Source organism: Passer domesticus, chromosome 4, assembly GCF_036417665.1.
Source record: "Passer domesticus isolate bPasDom1 chromosome 4, bPasDom1.hap1, whole genome shotgun sequence".
In the NCBI taxonomy this organism is placed as follows: domain Eukaryota; kingdom Metazoa; phylum Chordata; class Aves; order Passeriformes; family Passeridae; genus Passer; species Passer domesticus.
Window position 1 is genome coordinate 11,675,017 of NC_087477.1, and position 19,308 is coordinate 11,694,324.

The following is a 19,308-nucleotide window of genomic DNA, read 5'->3' on the forward strand; positions in this document are numbered from 1 at the left end:
ACCAGGCCAGGTTCCTGATCTCAGTTTGCAGGAGGCACTTGGCACTCTCAAACCAGACACAGTTGCCTGTGGGTGCACCTTGCATCTGGGAGATATCCTGAACCATGCGGAATTTCAGCAGGCAGCCGTCCACTCCGGGCCACCGGGCCCTGGACACGAACGATGGCCTTTGCCCTGAGAAACAAAACTCACCAGGCCAGGTTCCTGATGTCAGTTTGCAGGAGGCACTTGGCACTGTCAAACCAGACACAGTTGCCTGTGGGGGCACCTTGCATCTGGGAGATATCCTGAAGCATGCGGAATTTCAGCAGGCAGCCGGCCACTCCGGGCCACCGGGCCCTGGACACGAACCATGCCCTTTCCCCTGAGAAACAAAATTCACCAGGCCAGGTTCCTGATGTCAGTTTGCAGGAGGCACTTGGCACTGTCAAACCAGACACAGTTGCCTGTGGGGGCACCTTGCATCTGGGAGATATCCTGAAGCATGCGGAATTTCAGCAGGCAGCCGGCCACTCCGGGCCACCGGGCCCTGGACACGAACCATGCCCTTTCCCCTGAGAAACAAAATTCACCAGGCCAGGTTCCTGATGTCAGTTTGCAGGAGGCACTTGGCACTGTCAAACCAGACACAGTTGTCTGTGGGGGCAACTTGCATCTGGGAGATATCCTGAACCATGCGGAATTCCAGCAGACAGCCGGCCACTCCGGGCCACCGGGCCCTGGACAGGAACGATGCCCTTTCCCCTGAGAAACAAAACTCACCAGGCCAGCTTCCTGATGTCAGTTTGCAGGAGGCACTTGGCATTGTCAAACCAGACACAGTTGCCTGTGGGGGCACCTTGCATCTGGGAGATATCCTGAAGCATGCGGAATTTCAGCAGGCAGCCGGCCACTCCGGGCCACCGGGCCCTGGACACGAACCATGCCCTTTCCCCTGAGAAACAAAACTCACCAGGCCAGGTTCCTGATGACAGTTTGCAGGAGGCACTTGGCACTGTCAAACCAGACACAGTTGCCTGTGGGGGCACCTTGCATCTGGGAGATATCCTGAACCATGCGGACTTTCAGCAGGCAGCCGGCCACTCCGGGCCACCGGGCCCTGGACAACAACGATGCCCTTTCCCCTGAGAAACAAAACTCACCAGGCCAGGTTCCTGATGTCAGTTTGCAGGAGGCACTTGGCACTGTCAAACCAGACACAGTTGCCTGTGGGGGCACCTTGCATCTGGGAGATATCCTGAAGCATGCGGAATTTCAGCAGGCAGCCGGCCACTCCGGGCCACCGGGCCCTGGACACAAACGATGCCCTTTCCCCTGAGAAACAAAACTCATCAGGCCAGGTTCCTGATGTCAGTTTGCAGGAGGCACTTGGCACTGTCAAACCAGACACAGTTGCCTGTGGGGGCACCTTGCATCTGGGAGATATCCTGAAGCATGCGGAATTTCAGCAGGCAGCCGGCCACTCCGGGCCACCGAGCCCTGGACACGAACGATGCCCTTTCCCCTGAGAAACAAAAGTCACCAGGCCAGGTTCCTGATGTCAGTTTGCAGGAGGCACTTGGCACTCTCAAACCAGACACAGTTGCCTGTGGGTGCACCTTGCATCTGGGAGATATCCTGAACCATGCAGAATTTCAGCAGGCAGCCGGCCACTCCGGGCCACCGGGCCCTGGACACGAACGATGGCCTTTGCCCTGAGAAACAAAACTCACCAGGCCAGGTTCCTGATGTCAGTTTGCAGGAGGCACTTGGCACTGTCAAACCAGACACAGTTGCCTGTGGGGGCACCTTGCATCTGGGAGATATCCTGAAGCATGCGGAATTTCAGCAGGCAGCCGGCCACTCCGGGCCACCGGGCCCTGGACACGAACCATGCCCTTTCCCCTGAGAAACAAAATTCACCAGGCCAGGTTCCTGATGTCAGTTTGCAGGAGGCACTTGGCACTGTCAAACCAGACACAGTTGCCTGTGGGGGCACCTTGCATCTGGGAGATATCCTGAAGCATGCGGAATTTCAGCAGGCAGCCGGCCACTCCTAGCCACCGGGCCCTGGACATGAACGATGCCATTTCCCCTGAGAAACAAAACTCACCAGGCCAGGTTCCTGATGTCAGTTTGCAGGAGGCACTTGGCACTGTCAAACCAGACACAGTTGCCTGTGGGGGCACCTTGCATCTGGGAGATATCCTGAAGCATACGGAATTTCAGCAGGCAGCCGGCCACTCCGGGCCACCGGGCCCTGGACACGAACGATGGCCTTTGCCCTGAGAAACAAAACTCACCAGGCCAGGTTCCTGATGTCAGTTTGCAGGAGACACTTGGCACTGTCAAACCAGACACAGTTGCCTGTGGGTGCACCTTGCATCTGGGAGATATCCTGAACCATGCGGAATTTCAGCAGGCAGCCGGCCACTCCGGGCCACCGGGCCGTGGACACGAACCATGCCCTTTCCCCTGAGAAACAAAACTCACCAGGCCAGGTTCCTGATGTCAGTTTGCAGGAGGCACTTGGCACTGTCAAACCAGACACAGTTTCCTGTGGGGGCACCTTGCATCTGGGAGATATCCTGAAGCATGCGGAATTTCAGCAGGCAGCCGGCCACTCCGGGCCACCGGGCCCAAGTCACGAACGATGCCCTTTCCCCTGAGAAACAAAACTCACCAGGCCAGGTTCCTGATGTCAGTTTGCAGGAGGCACTTGGCACTGTCAAACCAGACACAGTTGTCTGTGGGGGCACCTTGCATCTGGGAGATATCCTGAAGCATGCGGAATTCCAGTAGGCAGCCGGCCACTCCGGGCCACCGGGCCCTGGACACGAACGATGCCCTTTCCCCTGAGAAACAAAACTCACCAGGCCAGGTTCCTGATGTCAGTTTGCAGGAGGCACTTGGCACTGTCAAACCAGACACAGTTGCCTGTGGGGGCACCTTGCATCTGGGAGATATCCTGAAGCATGCGGAATTTCAGCAGGCAGCCGGCCACTCCGGGCCACCGAGCCCTGGACACGAACGATGCCCTTTCCCCTGAGAAACAAAATTCACCAGGCCAGGTTCCTGATGTCAGTTTGCAGGAGGCACTTGGCACTCTCAAACCAGACACAGTTGCCTGTGGGGGGCACCTTGCATCTGGGAGATATCCTGAAGCATGCGGAATTTCAGCAGGCAGCCGGCCACTCCGGGCCACCGGGCCCTGGACACGAACGATGCCCTTTCCCCTGAGAAACAAAAGTCACCAGGCCAGGTTCCTGATCTCAGTTTGCAGGAGGCACTTGGCACTCTCAAACCAGACACAGTTGCCTGTGGGTGCACCTTGCATCTGGGAGATATCCTGAACCATGCGGAATTTCAGCAGGCAGCCGGCCACTCCGGGCCACCGGGCCCTGGACACGAACGATGCCCTTTCCCCTGAGAAACAAAACTCACCAGGCCAGGTTCCTGATCTCAGTTTGCAGGAGGCACTTGGCACTCTCAAACCAGACACAGTTGCCTGTGGGGGCACCTTGCATCTGGGAGATATCCTGAAGAATGCGGAATTTCAGCAGGCAGCCGGCCACTCCGGGCCACCGGGCCCTGGAAACAAACGATGCCCTTTCCCCTGAGAAACAAAAGTCACCAGGCCAGGTTCCTGATGTCAGTTTGCAGGAGGCACTTGGCACTGCCAAACCAGACACAGTTGCCTGTGGGTGCACCTTGCATCTGGGAGATATCCTGAAGCATGCGGAATTTCAGCAGGCAGCCGGCCACTCCGGGCCACCGGGCCCTGGACAAAAACGATGCCCTTTCCCCTGAGAAACAAAACTCACCAGGCCAGGTTCCTGATGTCAGTTTGCAGGAGGCACTTGGCGCTGTCAAACCAGACACAGTTGCCTGTGGGGGCACCTTGCATCTGGGAGATATCCTGAAGCATGCGGAATTTCAGCAGGCAGCCGGCCACTCCGGGCCACCGGGCCCTGGACACGAACCATGCCCTTTCCCCTGAGAAACAAAACTCACCAGGCCAGGTTCCTGATGACAGTTTGCAGGAGGCACTTGGCACTGTCAAACCAGACACAGTTGCCTGTGGGTGCACCTTGCATCTGGGAGATATCCTGAACCATGCGGAATTTCAGCACGCAGCCGGCCACTCCGGGCCACCGGGCCCTGGACACGAACCATGCCCTTTCCCCTGAGAAACAAAACTCATCAGGCCAGGTTCCTGATGTCAGTTTGCAGGAGGCACTTGGCACTGTCAAACCAGACACAGTTGCCTGTGGGGGCACCTTGCATCTGGGAGATATCCTGAACCATGCGGAATTTCAGCAGGCAGCCGGCCACTCCGGGCCACCGGGCCCTGGACATGAACGATGCCATTTCCCCTGAGAAACAAAACTCACCAGGCCAGGTTCCTGATGTCAGTTTGCAGGAGGCACTTGGCACTGTCAAACCAGACACAGTTTCCTGTGGGGGCACCTTGCATCTGGGAGATATCCTGAAGCATACGGAATTTCAGCAGGCAGCCGGCCACTCCGGGCCACCGGGCCCAAGACAAGAACGATGCCCTTTCCCCTGAGAAACAAAACTCACCAGGCCAGGTTCCTGATGACAGTTTGCAGGAGGCACTTGGCACTGTCAAACCAGACACAGTTGTCTGTGGGGCCACCTTGCATCTGGGAGATATCCTGAAGCATGCGGAATTTCAGCAGGCAGCCGGCCACTCCGGGCCACCGGGCCCTGGACACGAACGATGCCCTTTCCCCTGAGAAACAAAAGTCACCAGGCCAGGTTCCTGATGTCAGTTTGCAGGAGGCACTTGGCACTGCCAAACCAGACACAGTTGCCTGTGGGGGCACCTTGCATCTGGGAGATATCCTGAAGCATGCGGAATTTCAGCAGGCAGCCGGCCACTCCGGGCCACCGGGCCCTGGACACGAACGATGCCCTTTCCCCTGAGAAACAAAACTCACCAGGCCAGGTTCCTGATGTCAGTTTGCAGGAGGCACTTGGCACTGTCAAACCAGACACAGTTGCCTGTGGGGGCACCTTGCATCTGGGAGATATCCTGAAGCATGCGGAATTCCAGCAGGCAGCCGGCCACTCCGGGCCACCGGGCCCTGGACATGAACGATGCCATTTCCCCTGAGAAACAAAACTCACCAGGCCAGGTTCCTGATGTCAGTTTGCAGGAGGCACTTGGCACTGTCAAACCAGACACAGTTGCCTGTGGGGGCACCTTGCATCTGGGAGATATCCTGAAGCATGCGGAATTTCAGCAGGCAGCCGGCCACTCCGGGCCACCGGGCCCTGGACAACAACGATGCCCTTTCCCCTGAGAAACAAAACTCACCAGGCCAGGTTCCTGATGTCAGTTTGCAGGAGGCACTTGGCACTGTCAAACCAGACACAGTTGCCTGTGGGGGCACCTTGCATCTGGGAGATATCCTGAAGCATGCGGAATTTCAGCAGGCAGCCGGACACTCGGGGCCACCGGGCCCTGGACACGAACGATGCCCTTTCCCCTGAGAAACAAAACTCACCAGGCCAGGTTCCTGATGTCAGTTTGCAGGAGGCACTTGGCACTCTCAAACCAGACACAGTTGCCTGTGGGGGCACCTTGCATCTGGGAGATATCCTGAAGCATGCGGAATTTCAGCAGGCAGCCGGCCACTCCGGGCCACCGGGCCCTGGACACGAACGATGCCCTTTCCCCTGAGAAACAAAACTCACCAGGCCAGGTTCCTGATGTCAGTTTGCAGGAGGCACTTGGCACTGTCAAACCAGACACAGTTGTCTGTGGGGGCAACTTGCATCTGGGAGATATCCTGAACCATGCGGAATTCCAGCAGACAGCCGGCCACTCCGGGCCACCGGGCCCTGGACACAAACGATGCCCTTTCCCCTGAGAAACAAAACTCACCAGGCCAGGTTCCTGATGTCAGTTTGCAGGAGACACTTGGCACTGTCAAACCAGACACAGTTGCCTGTGGGGGCACCTTGCATCTGGGAGATATCCTGAACCATGCGGAATTTCAGCAGGCAGCCGGCCACTTCGGGCCACCGGGCCCTGGACACGAACCATGCCCTTTCCCCTGAGAAACAAAACTCACCAGGCCAGGTTCCTGATGACAGTTTGCAGGAGGCACTTGGCACTGTCAAACCAGACACAGTTGCCTGTGGGTGCACCTTGCATCTGGGAGATATCCTGAACCATGCGGAATTTCAGCACGCAGCCGGCCACTCCGGGCCACCGGGCCCTGGACACGAACCATGCCCTTTCCCCTGAGAAACAAAACTCATCAGGCCAGGTTCCTGATGTCAGTTTGCAGGAGGCACTTGGCACTGTCAAACCAGACACAGTTGCCTGTGGGGGCACCTTGCATCTGGGAGATATCCTGAACCATGCGGAATTTCAGCAGGCAGCCGGCCACTCCGGGCCACCGGGCCCTGGACATGAACGATGCCATTTCCCCTGAGAAACAAAACTCACCAGGCCAGGTTCCTGATGTCAGTTTGCAGGAGGCACTTGGCACTGTCAAACCAGACACAGTTTCCTGTGGGGGCACCTTGCATCTGGGAGATATCCTGAAGCATACGGAATTTCAGCAGGCAGCCGGCCACTCCGGGCCACCGGGCCCAAGACAAGAACGATGCCCTTTCCCCTGAGAAACAAAACTCACCAGGCCAGGTTCCTGATGACAGTTTGCAGGAGGCACTTGGCACTGTCAAACCAGACACAGTTGTCTGTGGGGGCACCTTGCATCTGGGAGATATCCTGAAGCATGCGGAATTTCAGCAGGCAGCCGGCCACTCCGGGCCACCGGGCCCTGGACACGAACGATGCCCTTTCCCCAGAGAAACAAAAGTCACCAGGCCAGGTTCCTGATGTCAGTTTGCAGGAGGCACTTGGCACTGCCAAACCAGACACAGTTGCCTGTGGGGGCACCTTGCATCTGGGAGATATCCTGAAGCATGCGGAATTTCAGCAGGCAGCCGGCCACTCCGGGCCACCGGGCCCTGGACACGAACGATGCCCTTTCCCCTGAGAAACAAAACTCACCAGGCCAGGTTCCTGATGTCAGTTTGCAGGAGGCACTTGGCACTGTCAAACCAGACACAGTTGCCTGTGGGGGCACCTTGCATCTGGGAGATATCCTGAAGCATGCGGAATTCCAGCAGGCAGCCGGCCACTCCGGGCCACCGGGCCCTGGACATGAACGATGCCATTTCCCCTGAGAAACAAAACTCACCAGGCCAGGTTCCTGATGTCAGTTTGCAGGAGGCACTTGGCACTGTCAAACCAGACACAGTTGCCTGTGGGGGCACCTTGCATCTGGGAGATATCCTGAAGCATGCGGAATTTCAGCAGGCAGCCGGCCACTCCGGGCCACCGGGCCCTGGACAACAACGATGCCCTTTCCCCTGAGAAACAAAACTCACCAGGCCAGGTTCCTGATGTCAGTTTGCAGGAGGCACTTGGCACTGTCAAACCAGACACAGTTGCCTGTGGGGGCACCTTGCATCTGGGAGATATCCTGAAGCATGCGGAATTTCAGCAGGCAGCCGGACACTCGGGGCCACCGGGCCCTGGACACGAACGATGCCCTTTCCCCTGAGAAACAAAACTCACCAGGCCAGGTTCCTGATGTCAGTTTGCAGGAGGCACTTGGCACTCTCAAACCAGACACAGTTGCCTGTGGGGGCACCTTGCATCTGGGAGATATCCTGAAGCATGCGGAATTTCAGCAGGCAGCCGGCCACTCCGGGCCACCGGGCCCTGGACACGAACGATGCCCTTTCCCCTGAGAAACAAAACTCACCAGGCCAGGTTCCTGATGTCAGTTTGCAGGAGGCACTTGGCACTGTCAAACCAGACACAGTTGTCTGTGGGGGCAACTTGCATCTGGGAGATATCCTGAACCATGCGGAATTCCAGCAGACAGCCGGCCACTCCGGGCCACCGGGCCCTGGACACAAACGATGCCCTTTCCCCTGAGAAACAAAACTCACCAGGCCAGGTTCCTGATGTCAGTTTGCAGGAGGCACTTGGCACTGTCAAACCAGACACAGTTGTCTGTGGGGGCACCTTGCATCTGGGAGATATCCTGAAGCATGCGGAATTTCAGCAGGCAGCCGGCCACTTCGGGCCACCGGGCCCTGGACACGAACCATGCCCTTTCCCCTGAGAAACAAAACTCACCAGGCCAGGTTCCTGATGACAGTTTGCAGGAGGCACTTGGCACTGTCAAACCAGACACAGTTGCCTGTGGGTGCACCTTGCATCTGGGAGATATCCTGAACCATGCGGACTTTCAGCAGGCAGCCGGCCACTCCGGGCCACCGGGCCCTGGACAACAACGATGCCCTTTCCCCTGAGAAACAAAACTCACCAGGCCAGGTTCCTGATGTCAGTTTGCAGGAGGCACTTGGCACTGTCAAACCAGACACAGTTGCCTGTGGGGGCACCTTGCATCTGGGAGATATCCTGAAGCATGCGGAATTTCAGCAGGCAGCCGGCCACTCCGGGCCACCGGGCCCTGGACACAAACGATGGCCTTTGCCCTGAGAAACAAAAGTCACCAGGCCAGGTTCCTGATGTCAGTTTGCAGGAGGCACTTGGCACTGTCAAACCAGACACAGTTGCCTGTGGGGGCACCTTGCATCTGGGAGATATCCTGAAGCATGCGGAATTTCAGCAGGCAGCCGGCCACTCCGGGCCACCGAGCCCTGGACACGAACGATGCCCTTTCCCCTGAGAAACAAAAGTCACCAGGCCAGGTTCCTGATGTCAGTTTGCAGGAGGCACTTGGCACTCTCAAACCAGACACAGTTGTCTGTGGGGGCAACTTGCATCTGGGAGATATCCTGAACCATGCGGAATTTCAGCAGGCAGCCGGCCACTCCGGGCCACCGGGCCCTGGACACAAACGATGCCCTTTCCCCTGAGAAACAAAAGTCACCAGGCCAGGTTCCTGATCTCAGTTTGCAGGAGTCACTTGGCACTCTCAAACCAGACACAGTTGCCTGTGGGTGCACCTTGCATCTGGGAGATATCCTGAACCATGCAGAATTTCAGCAGGCAGCCGGCCACTCCGGGCCACCGGGCCCTGGACACGAACGATGGCCTTTGCCCTGAGAAACAAAACTCACCAGGCCAGGTTCCTGATGTCAGTTTGCAGGAGGCACTTGGCACTCTCAAACCAGACACAGTTGCCTGTGGGGGCACCTTGCATCTGGGAGATATCCTGAAGCATGCGGAATTTCAGCAGGCAGCCGGCCACTCCGGGCCACCGGGCCCTGGACACGAACCATGCCCTTTCCCCTGAGAAACAAAATTCACCAGGCCAGGTTCCTGATGTCAGTTTGCAGGAGGCACTTGGCACTGTCAAACCAGACACAGTTGCCTGTGGGGGCACCTTGCATCTGGGAGATATCCTGAAGCATGCGGAATTTCAGCAGGCAGCCGGCCACTCCGGGCCACCGGGCCCTGGACATGAACGATGCCATTTCCCCTGAGAAACAAAACTCACCAGGCCAGGTTCCTGATGTCAGTTTGCAGGAGGCACTTGGCACTGTCAAACCAGACACAGTTGCCTGTGGGGGCACCTTGCATCTGGGAGATATCCTGAAGCATACGGAATTTCAGCAGGCAGCCGGCCACTCCGGGCCACCGGGCCCTGGACACGAACGATGCCCTTTGCCCTGAGAAACAAAACTCACCAGGCCAGGTTCCTGATGTCAGTTTGCAGGAGGCACTTGGCACTGTCAAACCAGACACAGTTGCCTGTGGGTGCACCTTGCATCTGGGAGATATCCTGAAGCATGCGGAATTTCAGCAGGCAGCCGGCCACTCCGGGCCACCGGGCCGTGGACACGAACCATGCCCTTTCCCCTGAGAAACAAAACTCACCAGGCCAGGTTCCTGATGTCAGTTTGCAGGAGGCACGTGGCACTGTCAAACCAGACACAGTTGCCTGTGGGGGCACCTTGCATCTGGGAGATATCCTGAACCATGCGGAATTTCAGCAGGCAGCCGGCCACTCCGGGCCACCGGGCCCTGGACACGAACGATGGCCTTTCCCCTGAGAAACAAAACTCACCAGGCCAGGTTCCTGATGTCAGTTTGCAGGAGGCACTTGGCACTGTCAAACCAGACACAGTTGTCTGTGGGGGCACCTTGCATCTGGGAGATATCCTGAAGCATGCGGAATTCCAGCAGGCAGCCGGCCACTACGGGCCACCGGGCCCTGGACAGGAACGGTGCCCTTTCCCCTGAGAAACAAAACTCACCAGGCCAGGTTCCTGATCTCAGTTTGCAGGAGGCACTTGGCACTCTCAAACCAGACACAGTTGCCTGTGGGGGCACCTTGCATCTGGGAGATATCCTGAACCATGCGGAATTTCAGCAGGCAGCCGGCCACTCCGGGCCACCGGGCCCTGGACATGAACGATGCCCTTTCCCCTGAGAAACAAAAGTCACCAGGCCAGGTTCCTGATGTCAGTTTGCAGGAGGCACTTGGCACTGCCAAACCAGACACAGTTGCCTGTGGGTGCACCTTGCATCTGGGAGATATCCTGAAGCATGCGGAATTTCAGCAGGCAGCCGGCCACTCCGGGCCACCGGGCCCTGGACACAAACGATGCCCTTTCCCCTGAGAAACAAAACTCACCAGGCCAGGTTCCTGATGTCAGTTTGCAGGAGGCACTTGGCACTGTCAAACCAGACACAGTTGCCTGTGGGGGCACCTTGCATCTGGGAGATATCCTGAAGCATGCGGAATTTCAGCAGGCAGCCGGCCACTCCGGGCCACCGGGCCCTGGACACGAACGATGCCCTTTCCCCTGAGAAACAAAACTCACCAGGCCAGGTTCCTGATGTCAGTTTGCAGGAGGCACTTGGCACTCTCAAACCAGACACAGTTGCCTGTGGGTGCACCTTGCATCTGGGAGATATCCTGAACCATGCGGAATTTCAGCACGCAGCCGGCCACTCCGGGCCACCGGGCCCTGGACACGAACCATGCCCTTTCCCCTGAGAAACAAAACTCACCAGGCCAGGTTCCTGATGTCAGTTTGCAGGAGGCACTTGGCACTCTCAAACCAGACACAGTTGCCTGTGGGGGCACCTTGCATCTGGGAGATATCCTGAAGCATGCGGAATTTCTGCAGGCAGCCGGCCACTCCGGGCCACCGGGCCCTGGACACGAACCATGCCCTTTCCCCTGAGAAACAAAATTCACCAGGCCAGGTTCCTGATGTCAGTTTGCAGGAGGCACTTGGCACTGTCAAACCAGACACAGTTGTCTGTGGGGGCAACTTGCATCTGGGAGATATCCTGAACCATGCGGAATTCCAGCAGACAGCCGGCCACTCCGGGCCACCGTGCCCTGGACACAAACGATGCCCTTTCCCCTGAGAAACAAAACTCACCAGGCCAGGTTCCTGATGTCAGTTTGCAGGAGGCACTTGGCACTGTCAAACCAGACACAGTTGCCTGTGGGGGCACCTTGCATCTGGGAGATATCCTGAAGCATGCGGAATTTCAGCAGGCAGCCGGCCACTTCGGGCCACCGGGCCCTGGACACGAACCATGCCCTTTCCCCTGAGAAACAAAACTCACCAGGCCAGGTTCCTGATGACAGTTTGCAGGAGGCACTTGGCACTGTCAAACCAGACACAGTTGCCTGTGGGTGCACCTTGCATCTGGGAGATATCCTGAACCATGCGGACTTTCAGCAGGCAGCCGGCCACTCCGGGCCACCGGGCCCTGGACAACAACGATGCCCTTTCCCCTGAGAAACAAAACTCACCAGGCCAGGTTCCTGATGTCAGTTTGCAGGAGGCACTTGGCACTGTCAAACCAGACACAGTTGTCTGTGGGGGCAACTTGCATCTGGGAGATATCCTGAACCATGCGGAATTCCAGCAGACAGCCGGCCACTCCGGGCCACCGGGCCCTGGACACAAACGATGCCCTTTCCCCTGAGAAACAAAACTCACCAGGCCAGGTTCCTGATGTCAGTTTGCAGGAGGCACTTGGCACTGTCAAACCAGACACAGTTGCCTGTGGGGGCACCTTGCATCTGGGAGATATCCTGAAGCATGCGGAATTTCAGCAGGCAGCCGGCCACTTCGGGCCACCGGGCCCTGGACACGAACCATGCCCTTTCCCCTGAGAAACAAAACTCACCAGGCCAGGTTCCTGATGACAGTTTGCAGGAGGCACTTGGCACTGTCAAACCAGACACAGTTGCCTGTGGGTGCACCTTGCATCTGGGAGATATCCTGAACCATGCGGACTTTCAGCAGGCAGCCGGCCACTCCGGGCCACCGGGCCCTGGACAACAACGATGCCCTTTCCCCTGAGAAACAAAACTCACCAGGCCAGGTTCCTGATGTCAGTTTGCAGGAGGCACTTGGCACTCTCAAACCAGACACAGTTGCCTGTGGGGGCACCTTGCATCTGGGAGATATCCTGAAGCATGCGGAATTTCAGCAGGCAGCCGGCCACTCCGGGCCACCGGGCCCTGGACACAAACGATGCCCTTTCCCCTGAGAAACAAAACTCACCAGGCCAGGTTCCTGATGTCAGTTTGCAGGAGGCACTTGGCACTGTCAAACCAGACACAGTTGCCTGTGGGGGCACCTTGCATCTGGGAGATATCCTGAAGCATGCGGAATTTCAGCAGGCAGCCGGCCACTCCGGGCCACCGAGCCCTGGACACGAACGATGCCCTTTCCCCTGAGAAACAAAAGTCACCAGGCCAGGTTCCTGATGTCAGTTTGCAGGAGGCACTTGGCACTCTCAAACCAGACACAGTTGCCTGTGGGTGCACCTTGCATCTGGGAGATATCCTGAACCATGCAGAATTTCAGCAGGCAGCCGGCCACTCCGGGCCACCGGGCCCTGGACACGAACGATGGCCTTTGCCCTGAGAAACAAAACTCACCAGGCCAGGTTCCTGATGTCAGTTTGCAGGAGGCACTTGGCACTGTCAAACCAGACACAGTTGCCTGTGGGGGCACCTTGCATCTGGGAGATATCCTGAAGCATGCGGAATTTCAGCAGGCAGCCGGCCACTCCGGGCCACCGGGCCCTGGACACGAACCATGCCCTTTCCCCTGAGAAACAAAATTCACCAGGCCAGGTTCCTGATGTCAGTTTGCAGGAGGCACTTGGCACTGTCAAACCAGACACAGTTGCCTGTGGGGGCACCTTGCATCTGGGAGATATCCTGAAGCATGCGGAATTTCAGCAGGCAGCCGGCCACTCCGGGCCACCGGGCCCTGGACATGAACGATGCCATTTCCCCTGAGAAACAAAAGTCACCAGGCCAGGTTCCTGATGTCAGTTTGCAGGAGGCACTTGGCACTGTCAAACCAGACACAGTTGCCTGTGGGGGCACCTTGCATCTGGGAGATATCCTGAACCATGCGGAATTTCAGCAGGCAGCCGGCCACTCCGGGCCACCGGGCCCTGGACACGAACGATGGCCTTTGCCCTGAGAAACAAAACTCATCAGGCCAGGTTCCTGATGTCAGTTTGCAGGAGACACTTGGCACTGTCAAACCAGACACAGTTGCCTGTGGGTGCACCTTGCATCTGGGAGATATCCTGAACCATGCGGAATTTCAGCAGGCAGCCGGCCACTCCGGGCCACCGGGCCGTGGACACGAACCATGCCCTTTCCCCTGAGAAACAAAACTCACCAGGCCAGGTTCCTGATGTCAGTTTGCAGGAGGCACTTGGCACTGTCAAACCAGACACAGTTTCCTGTGGGGGCACCTTGCATCTGGGAGATATCCTGAAGCATGCGGAATTTCAGCAGGCAGCCGGCCACTCCGGGCCACCGGGCCCAAGTCACGAACGATGCCCTTTCCCCTGAGAAACAAAACTCACCAGGCCAGGTTCCTGATGTCAGTTTGCAGGAGGCACTTGGCACTGTCAAACCAGACACAGTTGTCTGTGGGGGCACCTTGCATCTGGGAGATATCCTGAAGCATGCGGAATTCCAGTAGGCAGCCGGCCACTCCGGGCCACCGGGCCCTGGACACGAACGATGCCCTTTCCCCTGAGAAACAAAACTCACCAGGCCAGGTTCCTGATGTCAGTTTGCAGGAGGCACTTGGCACTGTCAAACCAGACACAGTTGCCTGTGGGGGCACCTTGCATCTGGGAGATATCCTGAAGCATGCGGAATTTCAGCAGGCAGCCGGCCACTCCGGGCCACCGAGCCCTGGACACGAACGATGCCCTTTCCCCTGAGAAACAAAATTCACCAGGCCAGGTTCCTGATGTCAGTTTGCAGGAGGCACTTGGCACTCTCAAACCAGACACAGTTGCCTGTGGGGGGCACCTTGCATCTGGGAGATATCCTGAAGCATGCAGAATTTCAGCAGGCAGCCGGCCACTCCGGGCCACCGGGCCCTGGACACGAACGATGCCCTTTCCCCTGAGAAACAAAAGTCACCAGGCCAGGTTCCTGATCTCAGTTTGCAGGAGGCACTTGGCACTCTCAAACCAGACACAGTTGCCTGTGGGTGCACCTTGCATCTGGGAGATATCCTGAACCATGCGGAATTTCAGCAGGCAGCCGGCCACTCCGGGCCACCGGGCCCTGGACACGAACGATGGCCTTTGCCCTGAGAAACAAAACTCACCAGGCCAGGTTCCTGATGTCAGTTTGCAGGAGGCACTTGGCACTCTCAAACCAGACACAGTTGCCTGTGGGGGCACCTTGCATCTGGGAGATATCCTGAAGCATGCGGAATTTCAGCAGGCAGCCGGCCACTCCGGGCCACCGGGCCCTGGACACGAACCATGCCCTTTCCCCTGAGAAACAAAATTCACCAGGCCAGGTTCCTGATGTCAGTTTGCAGGAGGCACTTGGCACTCTCAAACCAGACACAGTTGCCTGTGGGGGCACCTTGCATCTGGGAGATATCCTGAAGCATGCGGAATTTCAGCAGGCAGCCGGCCACTCCGGGCCACCGGGCCCTGGACACGAACCATGCCCTTTCCCCTGAGAAACAAAATTCACCAGGCCAGGTTCCTGATGCCAGTTTGCAGGAGGCACTTGGCACTGTCAAACCAGACACAGTTGTCTGTGGGGGCAACTTGCATCTGGGAGATATCCTGAACCATGCGGAATTCCAGCAGACAGCCGGCCACTCCGGGCCACCGGGCCCTGGACACAAACGATGCCCTTTCCCCTGAGAAACAAAACTCACCAGGCCAGCTTCCTGATGTCAGTTTGCAGGAGGCACTTGGCATTGTCAAACCAGACACAGTTGCCTGTGGGGGCACCTTGCATCTGGGAGATATCCTGAAGCATGCGGAATTTCAGCAGGCAGCCGGCCACTTCGGGCCACCGGGCCCTGGACACGAACCATGCCCTTTCCCCTGAGAAACAAAACTCACCAGGCCAGGTTCCTGATGACAGTTTGCAGGAGGCACTTGGCACTGTCAAACCAGACACAGTTGCCTGTGGGGGCACCTTGCATCTGGGAGATATCCTGAAGCATGCGGACTTTCAGCAGGCAGCCGGCCACTCCGGGCCACCGGGCCCTGGACAACAACGATGCCCTTTCCCCTGAGAAACAAAACTCACCAGGCCAGGTTCCTGATGTCAATTTGCAGGAGGCACTTGGCACTGTCAAACCAGACACAGTTGCCTGTGGGGGCACCTTGCATCTGGGAGATATCCTGAAGCATGCGGAATTTCAGCAGGCAGCCGGCCACTCCGGGCCACCGGGCCCTGGACACAAACGATGCCCTTTCCCCTGAGAAACAAAACTCACCAGGCCAGGTTCCTGATGTCAGTTTGCAGGAGGCACTTGGCACTGTCAAACCAGACACAGTTGCCTGTGGGGGCACCTTGCATCTGGGAGATATCCTGAAGCATGCGGAATTTCAGCAGGCAGCCGGCCACTCCGGGCCACCGAGCCCTGGACACGAACGATGCCCTTTCCCCTGAGAAACAAAAGTCACCAGGCCAGGTTCCTGATGTCAGTTTGCAGGAGGCACTTGGCACTCTCAAACCAGACACAGTTGCCTGTGGGTGCACCTTGCATCTGGGAGATATCCTGAACCATGCAGAATTTCAGCAGGCAGCCGGCCACTCCGGGCCACCGGGCCCTGGACACGAACGATGGCCTTTGCCCTGAGAAACAAAACTCACCAGGCCAGGTTCCTGATGTCAGTTTGCAGGAGGCACTTGGCACTCTCAAACCAGACACAGTTGCCTGTGGGGGCACCTTGCATCTGGGAGATATCCTGAAGCATGCGGAATTTCAGCAGGCAGCCGGCCACTCCGGGCCACCGGGCCCTGGACACGAACCATGCCCTTTCCCCTGAGAAACAAAATTCACCAGGCCAGGTTCCTGATGTCAGTTTGCAGGAGGCACTTGGCACTGTCAAACCAGACACAGTTGTCTGTGGGGGCACCTTGCATCTGGGAGATATCCTGAAGCCTGCGGAATTTCAGCAGGCAGCCGGCCACTCCGGGCCACCGGGCCCTGGACACAAACGATGCCCTTTCCCCTGAGAAACAAAACTCACCAGGCCAGGTTCCTGATGTCAGTTTGCAGGAGGCACTTGGCACTGTCAAACCAGACACAGTTGCCTGTGGGGGCACCTTGCATCTGGGAGATATCCTGAAGCATGCGGAATTTCAGCAGGCAGCCGGCCACTCCGGGCCACCGAGCCCTGGACACGAACGATGCCCTTTCCCCTGAGAAACAAAAGTCACCAGGCCAGGTTCCTGATGTCAGTTTGCAGGAGGCACTTGGCACTCTCAAACCAGACACAGTTGCCTGTGGGTGCACCTTGCATCTGGGAGATATCCTGAACCATGCAGAATTTCAGCAGGCAGCCGGCCACTCCGGGCCACCGGGCCCTGGACACGAACGATGGCCTTTGCCCTGAGAAACAAAACTCACCAGGCCAGGTTCCTGATGTCAGTTTGCAGGAGGCACTTGGCACTCTCAAACCAGACACAGTTGCCTGTGGGGGCACCTTGCATCTGGGAGATATCCTGAAGCATGCGGAATTTCAGCAGGCAGCCGGCCACTCCGGGCCACCGGGCCCTGGACACGAACCATGCCCTTTCCCCTGAGAAACAAAATTCACCAGGCCAGGTTCCTGATGTCAGTTTGCAGGAGGCACTTGGCACTGTCAAACCAGACACAGTTGCCTGTGGGGGCACCTTGCATCTGGGAGATATCCTGAACCATGCGGAATTTCAGCAGGCAGCCGGCCACTCCGGGCCACCGGGCCCTGGACATGAACGATGCCATTTCCCCTGAGAAACAAAACTCACCAGGCCAGGTTCCTGATGTCAGTTTGCAGGAGGCACTTGGCACTGTCAAACCAGACACAGTTGCCTGTGGGGGCACCTTGCATCTGGGAGATATCCTGAAGCATACGGAATTTCAGCAGGCAGCCGGCCACTCCGGGCCACCGGGCCCTGGACACGAACGATGGCCTTTGCCCTGAGAAACAAAACTCACCAGGCCAGGTTCCTGATGTCAGTTTGCAGGAGACACTTGGCACTGTCAAACCAGACACAGTTGCCTGTGGGTGCACCTTGCATCTGGGAGATATCCTGAACCATGCGGAATTTCAGCAGGCAGCCGGCCACTCCGGGCCACCGGGCCGTGGACACGAACCATGCCCTTTCCCCTGAGAAACAAAACTCACCAGGCCAGGTTCCTGATGTCAGTTTGCAGGAGGCACTTGGCACTGTCAAACCAGACACAGTTTCCTGTGGGGGCACCTTGCATCTGGGAGATATCCTGAAGCATGCGGAATTTCAGCAGGCAGCCGGCCACTCCGGGCCACCGGGCCCAAGTCACGAACGATGCCCTTTCCCCTGAGAAACAAAACTCACCAGGCCAGGTTCCTGATGTCAGTTTGCAGGAGGCACTTGGCACTGTCAAACCAGACACAGTTGTCTGTGGGGGCACCTTGCATCTGGGAGATATCCTGAAGCATGCGGAATTCCAGTAGGCAGCCGGCCACTCCGGGCCACCGGGCCCTGGACACAAACGATGCCCTTTCCCCTGAGAAACAAAACTCACCAGGCCAGGTTCCTGATGTCAGTTTGCAGGAGGCACTTGGCACTGTCAAACCAGACACAGTTGCCTGTGGGGGCACCTTGCATCTGGGAGATATCCTGAAGCATGCGGAATTTCAGCAGGCAGCCGGCCACTCCGGGCCACCGAGCCCTGGACACGAACGATGCCCTTTCCCCTGAGAAACAAAATTCACCAGGCCAGGTTCCTGATGTCAGTTTGCAGGAGGCACTTGGCACTCTCAAACCAGACACAGTTGCCTGTGGGGGGCACCTTGCATCTGGGAGATATCCTGAAGCATGCGGAATTTCAGCAGGCAGCCGGCCACTCCGGGCCACCGGGCCCTGGACACGAACGATGCCCTTTCCCCTGAGAAACAAAACTCACCAGGCCAGCTTCCTGATCTCAGTTTGCAGGAGGCACTTGGCACTCTCAAACCAGACACAGTTGCCTGTGGGTGCACCTTGCATCTGGGAGATATCCTGAACCATGCGGAATTTCAGCAGGCAGCCGGCCACTCCGGGCCACCGGGCCCTGGACACGAACGATGCCCTTTCCCCTGAGAAACAAAACTCACCAGGCCAGCTTCCTGATCTCAGTTTGCAGGAGGCACTTGGCACTCTCAAACCAGACACAGTTGCCTGTGGGGGCACCTTGCATCTGGGAGATATCCTGAAGCATGCGGAATTTCAGCAGGCAGCCGGCCACTCCGGGCCACCGGGCCCTGGACAACAACGATGCCCTTTCCCCTGAGAAACAAAACTCACCAGGCCAGGTTCCTGATGTCAGTTTGCAGGAGGCACTTGGCACTGTCAAACCAGACACAGTTGCCTGTGGGGGCACCTTGCATCTGGGAGATATCCTGAAGCATGCGGAATTTCAGCAGGCAGCCGGACACTCGGGGCCACCGGGCCCTGGACACGAACGATGCCCTTTCCCCTGAGAAACAAAACTCACCAGGCCAGGTTCCTGATGTCAGTTTGCAGGAGGCACTTGGCACTCTCAAACCAGACACAGTTGCCTGTGGGGGCACCTTGCATCTGGGAGATATCCTGAAGCATGCGGAATTTCAGCAGGCAGCCGGCCACTCCGGGCCACCGGGCCCTGGACACGAACGATGCCCTTTCCCCTGAGAAACAAAACTCACCAGGCCAGGTTCCTGATGTCAGTTTGCAGGAGGCACTTGGCACTGTCAAACCAGACACAGTTGTCTGTGGGGGCAACTTGCATCTGGGAGATATCCTGAACCATGCGGAATTC